This window comes from Pseudorasbora parva, chromosome 6 (genome assembly GCF_024679245.1).
Source record: "Pseudorasbora parva isolate DD20220531a chromosome 6, ASM2467924v1, whole genome shotgun sequence".
Lineage (NCBI taxonomy): Eukaryota > Metazoa > Chordata > Actinopteri > Cypriniformes > Gobionidae > Pseudorasbora > Pseudorasbora parva.
This window is the reverse complement of record NC_090177.1, coordinates 36,878,201-36,888,910: the sequence shown is the minus strand read 5'-3', so window position 1 is coordinate 36,888,910 and position 10,710 is coordinate 36,878,201. Positions and strand designations below refer to the sequence as shown.

Genomic DNA, 10,710 nt, shown 5'->3' with positions numbered 1-10,710 from the left:
ACGCTTGTGCACGGCGCAGAGAGGAGCAACTTCACCGAGTGCAGGAAAGCGGCTCTTACCGTATTTGTGTGCCAGTAAACCAACGGCTGTTTGCTTCTTGGTATCTGTGCTTCAGACAGGTAGCTCTGCATTTCCAGTCCTGATCGCATATTGCAAAATACTTCCACACAAGTGACGTTCGCGAATGATTGTATTTGTAATATAAGCGTATGTGGATTGCGCAAGCGGGCGCACTTCCGGAAAAATCGGCGGAAAGAAAAAAAAAACGATTTTTGGCCGGTCAACCGGTGCATCCCTAACGCCAGCCACAACTCAGCGTCGCCTGCCTCGAGATCTCTTAGTGTTTTAAGCTGCTTAGACCCAGATTGATACAGGAGAGCAACTAACAGTGTACCCATGACCTTATTTACCACCTTAATTGATATTTTATTCCAATATTTGTGATCGTAACGGATCCAGTCATCTAAGCATCGTGCCAGCCACAAGAGCGGTGTTTTACAGCTGCTTAGACCCAGATGGATATGCTGAAAGCATCAACAACAAAATATTGTTCTTATGGTAGATAATTTATTACTTGTGATTGACATCTGATATAGGCCTATGTTTAGAAATTTGGCTAAGAAAGAAATGGGCATGTAACATTGCACATGTAACATTGTGTTGGTAATTTTGGGTTACCATCTTTCATTTAAGAGAGTAAAAACACCATAATTGCAGACGTGTAGGCCTATTTCACACACACACAGACAATTGTTATTTTTAAACGCAGTGGAGTTACATCAAGAGTAGCCTATTGGCGCAAGCCACCCCACCCCCAAACAAGTACAGGTAACACCGACGACCCCCACTGTTACGTCCTGTCCTCGTAGATAAGCTCACGGAGACGAAGGAGAACGATAAACATGGGTTTTATTAACAAACTCAGGCGAACATGCAACACAGCTAGACATTAACGCGTACCGACAAACACTGAGGGAATAAATACACAGGATAACGAGGGGCAGGTGAAAGACAAGGCACAGGTGATTGACATGACTAATTAACTAAACAGGGGAGAAACACAGGCTTAACAGGGACAAGACATGCATACATGTGACATGACGCCCCCTCCCGGAAAGGCGCGTCTCAGGAGGAGGGCGTGAAACACAAAACTGACAGTCAGGTGTGGTACACAGGGTCAGAGGGGAAACCAGAGTCCAGGGGGGGACATGGAAAGGGAGGAGCCAGAGGGAAGCCAGGAGCCGGGTGGTGTGCCAGAAACTAGCCAGGACAAGGCCCCAGGGCGAAGTGGATGGTGGGAGGTGCCACGGAAGAGATGATTGGGATGATGAAGATGCCCTGGGGAGGACCAACGGAGAGGCCTCTGATGGAGCCGGCGAGCCCCCGCGACGCAGATGGTCCTGGAGACCGAGGTGTCCCCGAAGTGACGAGCACCTGAGGTGGAGACGGTGGACCAGAGGGCAGCGGCTGATCCGGAGGGACCAAGGACGAAGGCGGAGCTGAAGGGAGGGCGGAGAAGTCCATCAAGTCCACCTCACATACCTTCCTCAGGTTGTCTGTTTGATTGCCATGGACCTCTTGTAGCTCATCCACCACTATTAAATTAATTAAATAATCTAAATAAACATGTTATAACCACTATAACATGTTCAACTTCAATTGTTTTAATAACTGGATGAGATCAGCTTCATTAGTTTGAACTAACTATGACAAACCATAAGGAACTATCAATTAATTACTAATAACAAATTTAACGTGTGTCTGAGAATACATTTTCTTTTTTACTGAAAACATGATGGACCATTATACTAATGTGCAACCCAACAGTTGTGATAAGTTGTCATCTATTAGAAAGCACAGTTACTATATGTGTTTACTCAAAAACTATTTTCCTTGGTCCAGTTATTCATAAATTGCTATTTCATTTTCAGCAAGAAAGTTTGAGTCTGTGAGTGAACAAGAGTTTCTAAGTCTTGAAGGAGATCAGGACTGTTGTAACTGCAGAATAATAGTAACAGCATTCAAGGATCACATAACAAATAGACATTTACGGTTCGCCATCCACTATAGTGATGGTGGCAAGTAATTGTTTAAAATTATGGCATTTTTAAACTTTTTATAATGTAATACATTTTTAATATCCGTATGATACAGTTATTTAATATCCATAATATTCAAAATCCATCATTTCCTTCATTTGCAGAGAAGTTCTCAATACCATGTTACTGTCCTGACAAACAGAGTGGGAAAAGGAGCCACTGGCACTGTTCAAAGTGTGACAAAATAATTCTTAGATCTTTTGATTTTAAATGTCACTTAAAAAATCATGGTAAGTTTATTTTTAATTGTAAAATTTGTACGGATTTAGATGTATAATTTTGTATCTTATCATTTACTTTTGTTTGTTTTTGTGGATTGGCAACAATAGGTCTGATGGTTGCTGCAAAACCCTCAGGTCAGTACATAATACACAACCATCCTTCACAGTTATGCTATATCAATGTTACTAAAATCAAGTTTAAAATGTCAATCCCATGCATCATGATAATTTCTTAGATGATGAAGAACCCTGCCAGGACACCACCATAGTTGATCCAGTCCAGAAAGGGAACCTATTCTGCGAAAAATGTGGGATTCATTTCACCAACACGTCCAACTACAAAAGACATGAAAGACAACAGCATGGCAGGCAGGAACCAATGATATGCATTGATTCTGTGATTGGTATATATGTCACAACAAAAGAATCCCATGGGTTGAGACTGCCTATTCACATGCAAAAGTCTTCAGTAATTAAATATTTTGCCTGTGACGTGGAGGCATGCATGGATTTCATGAGCATAGCTGCAAATAGTGGAAACCCTGGGAAAGAATCTTTTCACTAGAAAGGACTAAGACAGCAACATCGTATATCCCCCCAGAATCACTGCGCAATGAGTCCTTGCAGGAGATGCTGGAAAAAGGACTTTGTTCAAAACAAAGAAAAGAAGAATGCCCAGCATTAAACCAAAAGGCTTGCTCTGAAGAAGTTGACTGTGTATTTCCTATTTTCTGGGGGGAGCATGGCCTCTCTGAGCGATATATATACTTCTCTGTGTATACAGGCCAAAAGGACAATTGGTGTAAGCTAGGAAGAACACTCTGCACCTTTGATGCTAAAGCCGGTAAATGGCACTGCAGGTGCAGAGGTACAAAATACCGGATCAGTTGTGTCCATAGACATATATCCATGTGGTGGCTTTTTCAAGAGCATCCCCAGCTGCTACAAAATGCAGTGGACACCTCAAATGAGGAAATTGAAGATGTAGAGGAGAAGATCAGTGCCTCCGATGACATCCACCGAAATTTTGAACATTCACGTAGTGGTATCATCACACAGACCAACTACTTTTGGAGTTCAAAAAGGATCTCCGAGGACCTTCCAGTGGATTTAACCAAATCAGAGAAGCCAATTCCTGAAAACTTTGAACCGCTGGAAGTACAGTGCCTATACTGTCCTGGGCCATCTCCTCCAGATCTTGAAAGCAAAATACTCATCACCTGACAAGCAACTGTTTACAGAATATTTAAACAATTTAAAGGTAATGTAAGGCGTGGGGTTTAACTGTGCATGGACTGACATCGAATAAAGACGATGGACTTCAAATCGTAACGGCTAATAACTTCTTTTTAATCACCAGGCAGCACCACACTTTCTTTCCCCACACGGGCACCGCGCTCACTACACTTACCCCCCCAAGGACTCAACACCAAAATAAAAGTCCTTGATAGAGAATATAAATAATGTAAAATAAAACAAACAAAAATAACATACAATGGACATTAAACAAGCAGCTTCACAGTAAGATGAGTTCTCTAATTGCTTATATGATGACTAACTTTCTTTTCTTATAATTAATGTACATAAATGGCTTTAAACTGAATTGGTTTATTTTTCATCTAGGCGTTTCTGTCTATGCCAAGGAGTGTCCTGTCTGCAGAAACCTGGTCCGGTTTCAGGAATATGAGAGTGGGTTTCACAACTACAATAACAGTTTTCCTATCAATCCCCTTATGCTCACTTCTCACTGCTGGTATTTCGGTAAGTATGTACAAAATTCAAATAATTAGAGGGCATGTTTCAAGATATTAAACAGCTGATTATGAAAACTGTTAATTAAATGATTACAACATTTATTATATTCACTTTCCACAGAATCACATTGCTGTGGGTCGCCTGTTCAGAACAATAGAATCCCATTCAAGATCTGTCTTGCCAGTCAATACTCTATTCATTTCTGCGTGCTAAGACAGTATTCATACATTTTTTCTTGTTATCGCATTGGATACTACCCATCAATTGTCATAGCAGACACCAACTGGAAAGTTGCATTCGATTTACCAGGTGAGTGTAAAATCTGAACAAAAAACGTCATCTGTAAATGTTTTGACCAAAATCGATGCATTAAACATGACACATTCTCATACAAATTGCCACTACCCGTTTTACCTTTTCAGTCAATCTCATGAGACGCCCAGACATAGAGAACATTGGCCCCCAGGACACCCAGGTTAATGTGGCAGCAAGATGGGAGAACCTAGAAAAGGAGATCATTGCTACTGGATTTTGTGACGGTAGCCATGAAAATACCCCGTTTAATTATACTAATGATTTTAATGACTATAATGTGTTTTAATAATATTTTACATTTTAATATGGAGGGTAAAAGCAACTTTATTGTAGTCTTGTAGCTGTAGTGAAATTTTTTTTAATTAATGGATCTAAAAACTTCTGTTCCTCAGATTCATCTAACAACCCTTTCGCAAGTCCACTGACATATTCAGCATTTGCACCTTGGATTGGGCAACACACCAGAGTCGATGACAAACTTCCTAAAACTGCAGTTTACAAAGGTCTCTCTCAAAGTGAAAGGGTGGGCTCTGTATGCCGTGAAAGCCTGGAAGTTGATGAAGACCAGATTTTACAAATACTGGACTCAAGATCGGTAAGATATTTATAATTGCAGTTTCACCCGCTCATAGTCACCAGAGTATTAGACGCACTTGCAGCTAATAATTACCTTATTTGAACATACACCTAAATACAATATGCACATTTATTCAGTGTCTCGCCTTCCTGAAGAGTATTCTGGACTCTTTTTCCTCTCAACTGTCTTTGTAAAGAACTTTTGTAACCTGTGATTAACTTACAATGAATTGTCTTTATCATCTCTAAGCTAAGTGATCATCCTGTGAATTATACTTACCTGATGTAATTTCATTCTCAATACCCCACAGTCTGACTGTGTATCTTCCACTACAGAGAAAAAAAGTATAGTTAAACAGCCTAATTTAATCTGTGAAAGACTGTGTATTATTATTCAAGAAGTTGGGAGAATTTAATGTTTCATTTATACTTAACTTAAAAACCTACCTGGCTTAAGTTTTGTATATACAGTATATGTATGCCCCATTGATGTGTTTAAAATATGGACTGGAATTTCATGTTGTTACCTGAATTCCTCACCTGTGAATACTCTTCATTAATGCTCACCGCGTTTTTTTTCTTCCCTATCTTCATCCTTTGGAGAAAGTTCTATTACCTACCTGTATACTTGTGTGCTTTCATCTGATTGCCTTGTTGTGTAATGTGTAACACTACAAGAAACACTACACCATGTATTGCCACAGCACAAAAGAGAAGACCTGGTGAAGGTATGCAACTGTCTTGGAGTGTCAACAAAGGACTCGCAAACAGACCTTATAAACAGGCTGGAGGAACTTCTCCTTTATAAGGAGATTTACCCCAAAATGTTTGTAAAGCTGAAAAAGCTGGAGGTAAGATATTGTTATTCAATGTCATATACATTCTTTTGTGTAGGGAAATGTTCTTGCTTTTCTTGTTTTATTAGCCATATCTCTGCAGAAAGCATTTATGTAATTTGTCACTTGTTCTATTGTAACACAGGTGGAGTGTTACATATGGGCTGCACTCATGGTGTAGTATATTATGCATCCCCGTTATGGTGGCAGGAATCTGCATGGGACCACGGGGATGCTCTCCTAAGTTTTAAATATCCCCCCACCGTGTACATCTCTGATGTTGCTGGACGCGTTGCCAGACATGTGAACAACCGCACACAGCAGAAATTCTTCCAGCCAAATGATGGATGGGTATGTGCACCAACAGACATCAATATATCCCTCGCAGCTGAAGGGAAGTTAACAGTAAATCTTGAGTGGATGAAGAACATCAGGAGGAAACATAAGCTGTCATGTCCACATCCTGAGACTGGAACATCCGACCGGTACTCGCTGTATGACAGATTTCATTAAAAAAAACAGAAACGCCCTGAAGAGAAACTACGCAGCCTGAAACTCTGATAAATTCAGCAGCAGCAGAACAAATAAACAGAGAGCTTTCCTCAAGCCGCTACTCCCTGTGCCAAATGAAGGACATCCACTACATGTTCTCATTACGTCTGTATTTTCACCTCCACAATGAAAAACTTAATAGCTCCTTTATGAAGGAAATGGAAAAACAGAACACATCAGAGGCCATGTGCATTGGATTAAATGGCAAACTGATATGTAGCAGAACAGGTAAGAATGTGAAGATTAAAAATTACTCTGACTGTCTCAAAAAATTCTAAAAAGTTTAGCACTTACCACTGGTTTAAAAGACAACGCTTCAGCTAGCCCCAGACTAAAATGCATGTTTGAGCTGTCGTAACTAAAAATAACTTGCACTTACAGATCTTAAAATATGTCAGTGCCAATGTTCTGTCTCAAGATGCACACCAGTAATGGTTGTTTTTTTTCTAGGGGATTTTTTTTCTTCTTCTAAAACATTATTTTGAATAAACCTGCTAAATTTTTATTATTTAACGAAGAACTACTCCTGGCTTAAGCTAATTATATTATATGACCTAACTATTCCAAAATTATTACAGAAACACACACAAGAAAAACTGCCCAAGACCGCAGAAGTCCTCAGGGTCCACCTACAGGTGACAGTCCCACTGTAGACTGTTATCAGTTTTCAGTGTCAATGTTTCCAATTAATGAACAAAATAAGTGTGCTGGTAACCACATCTAAAAAGTAATACTACTAGTATATAATTTCAATAGGAATATAAAAATATGAATACAACTTTTCTATCATTAGGACAAAATCTCACATATGTATTCTGTTGAGAAGAGAGGGAGCAATGTCATTGCTAGAATCTCTCAGTACACATCATTGGAACTACGTGACCTGAAAAGTCTTTGCCCACCTGATCTCTTAAAAGACAACAATATGAAATTGATGCCATTGTTATCCGATAATGTAAGTAACAATTTTGCTAACAAAATGTTTTTATTATTAGGTTAATTTAATGTACTTGATAAACGTATTACTTAACTGTCAGATATCTAACATGTAATTTATAACTTTAATCTAAATATTGCAATACACATCATACCACATTGAATACAACACCTCTTGGTATTTTGCTTTAAAGGGGGGGTGAAACACTCAGTTTCAGTCAATCTCATGTCAATCTTGAGTACCTATAGAGTAGTATTGCATCCTTCATATCTCCGAAAAGTCTTTAGTTTTATCATATTTATAAAAGAAATATGGGCTGTACCGAGTCTTTCCGGAAAAAACCGAGCGCCTGGAGGCGTATCGTGTGGGCGGAGCTAAAGAATGACGAGCGCAAACAAAGCGGTGATGTCCTCAAGCGTGGAGAAACCCAACGCTATCTCAGCTAATACAGATAATGATCCACAATCAAATCTGAGGCTGAAATAAATTGAACAGGAGAAACGGCAACATCAGGATGTCCGTCTCTGTGGTATGTACTGTATTTAGGGGCCTTTGTGTGTCTTTACGCGCAGTTTATGAGGACATGATTCGGTTTATGGACTATTGTATGTGACTAACGTTAGACCTTAGAGGTAGCAAGCAAAACGGTTCCCTTATCGAGGGAACTTCCCACTGCGTCGAAACGCTTTGGGGATGCTCCCTAAGCATCAGCGAATCTGAAGTCTGAATAAACACTAGTCCAATCCGATTGGTCGTGCGTGATGACGTCATTGTGACGGCGTACCCGGAAGTATAAAAGGGGAGCCGGCGCATAATGGCGGCAGTTATTGCTCTTCAGCATAGCGCTCTCTGTTTGGTCTGTCTATTTACTGTTGTCTGTCCAGTTGCGAGTGTGTGTGTGAAAGATTTATTTAAGGAGTATGGAAGAGAGAAGGAGTGCATTTAGGCAGTGTGTGCATCCGTGTCCCCGTTACATCTCGGGATCGGATACACACCTGTTATGTGTGCAGTGTCTGGGTGTTCAGCACGCTCGGGCGGCTCTCGAGGGAGCCGCCGGTGAACACTGCGAGCGGCTGACACTCAGACTGCTCCGCTCTCGGCTGGCCGTGTTCGTGAGAACCGGCCAGCCTCGTGAGCCCCGTGGTTCTGGACCCGCGGTCGCTGAGGCGGCTCGGCGTCGCAGATCATGGGGCTCACAGCGGGACTTGTCAGAGGGTTTCGGGACTGCCGCGGCACTTTCCCAATCCTCCTCTGACAGTTCCGACGATCTTCCTTCCCGTGTGGAAGCCCGCTTGGCGGCATCTTCCCCCGGGTTGGAGGGTCCGATGCTTGAGCTGTCTGATTCTGAGGAATTAGATGTGCTCAGCATCGAGGCGGGTGACGTTAAAACACCATACACACTGCTTCACTCATAAAATAAGGTGCTCAGGCAGTCCCCGAGGGGGCTGCCTGTAGTAACCCGGCGTTCTCCGTTCCCGTGCGGAAGCCCGCGATGCGGCTCTTCCCCGGGAGGGAGAACCAGATGCTTGAGCGATCTGATTCCGAGGAATTAGATGTGCTCAGCGTCGACGGAGTGAAGCAAACGAGAGCTCGCCACCTTATAATGCAGGCTCGATCTCGCGTTGCCGAGGCAGCGCGTGCATTAAGGGTCTGCAACAGAAGTGAACACACGCTATATGTGTACATGTGATACTGTTTAGCGAGGCTTGCAGTCAGCCCCTGAGGGTGCTGGCTGTGGTCGTTGAGAAATGTCTCGTAGCGTACACGTGCGTTTTCGAGTGTTTCAGCCTCGCGCCTGTGGTCTTTCATCTCGAGGGATGAAAGCCAAATATGTTGGGAACGATTCGAATCTCGCGTTGCTGAGGCAGCATGTAGATGACGAGTAGTTGAATACATATTTAAACAGTATGGTCTGGTGAGTAGGGCTGCATTTAATTCTGAGGAATTTAAATTAAACATTATCTGACTTTGAGGAGTTAGATATGTCTATTCAGCCTATCATTCAGCATGTTCACGTGATGGGTGATTATGGTGGCATTTATTTCTGAGGAATTAAATGGGATTTATCTAACTTTGAGGAGTTAGATTATCAGCCTATCATCCCAGTTGTGTTCACTATTTGGGTGTTTTTGGTGGCATTTAATTCTGTGCAATTAAATGGGATTTATCTGACTTTGAGGAGTTAGGTATTTCAGCCTATCATCCAAATTGTGTTCGCTTGTATATTTATTGCTCCCGGGGAGCGTTCGAGATCGCCTCCTCTGTGGAGTCTTCTGGATGTCGATGCTGCGATCCGCCGTCTAAGACGCTCGGGCCACATTGGCTTCCAGCGAACGCATGCTGCTCTAGCCGCCTCTAGAAAGACTGCAGCTGGGCAGCAAACGCGTTCGCACACCGAAAATCCTCCCCGACTAAGCCCTGCCGGGTGGCCGCTTCAGGGGGTCGGGCAGGAGGCTCGGTGGGTACCAGAGACCAGCCTTGAGAGGCTGGTTCCCCTAGTAGAATATATCAGCGCATAGTCATTATGCTCCTGAATATATCTGCTTGGGCCCTGTGTACCATGGGCAAAGGGGGCAGACTGCAGTTCAGTGTTCCACCACCGGGGTTCATCGGTGTGGCCTGGATAGTGGTGTGCCCAGCCCAGTGGCCTGCTGGCCAGCCCCCTCTCCAGAGGAGCGATCGAGGTCGCCTCCTCTGTGGAGTTTTCTGGAAGTCGATGCTGCGATCCGCCGTCTATGACGCTCGGGCCACATTGACTTCCTGCGAACACATGCTACTCTAGCCGCCTCTAGGGAGACCTCGGCTGGGCAGCGAACGTCTTCGCACACCGAAAATCCTCCCCGACTAAGCCCTGCCGGGTGGCTGCTTCAGGGGGTCGGGCAGGAGGTTTGATGGGTACCAGAGACCAGCCTTGAGAGGCTGGTTCCCCTAGTAGAATATCTCGGCGCATGGTTATGCTCCCGAATATATCTGCTGGGGCCCTGTGTACCTTGGGCAAAGGGTAGAGACTGCAGTTCAGCGTTCCACCACCGGGGTTCATCGGTGTGGCCTGAATAGTTGTTTGCCCAGCCCAGTGGCAGGTAGGGAACAGGAAGTGTGCTCCCTGAGGGTAAAGGAGGCTATATTGTGTATCCCTCCGCCAGACAGGGAGTCCGGCTTTACGGTCGCTACCTCATGGTTCCCAAAGAGGATGGAAGGGTGCGTCTATTATTAAATCGGAGGTACTTGAACCGTTCTCTGAGGAGATTCAGGTTCAAGATGCTCATTATCCCATCGTGAGTCAGATCCAGTTCGAGGACTGGTTCGTCACGATGTATCTAAAGACGCATATTTCATATCTCCATCCTTCCTGCCCACAGGAGGCCTGAGGTTCGCTTTCGGGGGCGAGGCGTACCAATATCGGGTTCTTCCCTTCGGCC

General features: G+C 43.3%; 1 pseudogene; it reads left to right on the top strand.

The window, feature by feature from the left end:
* The first annotated feature begins 454 nt into the window (after window positions 1-454).
* Window positions 455-5,959, top strand: LOC137078959 (uncharacterized; annotated as a pseudogene).
* The last annotated feature ends 4,751 nt before the right edge of the window (window positions 5,960-10,710 follow it).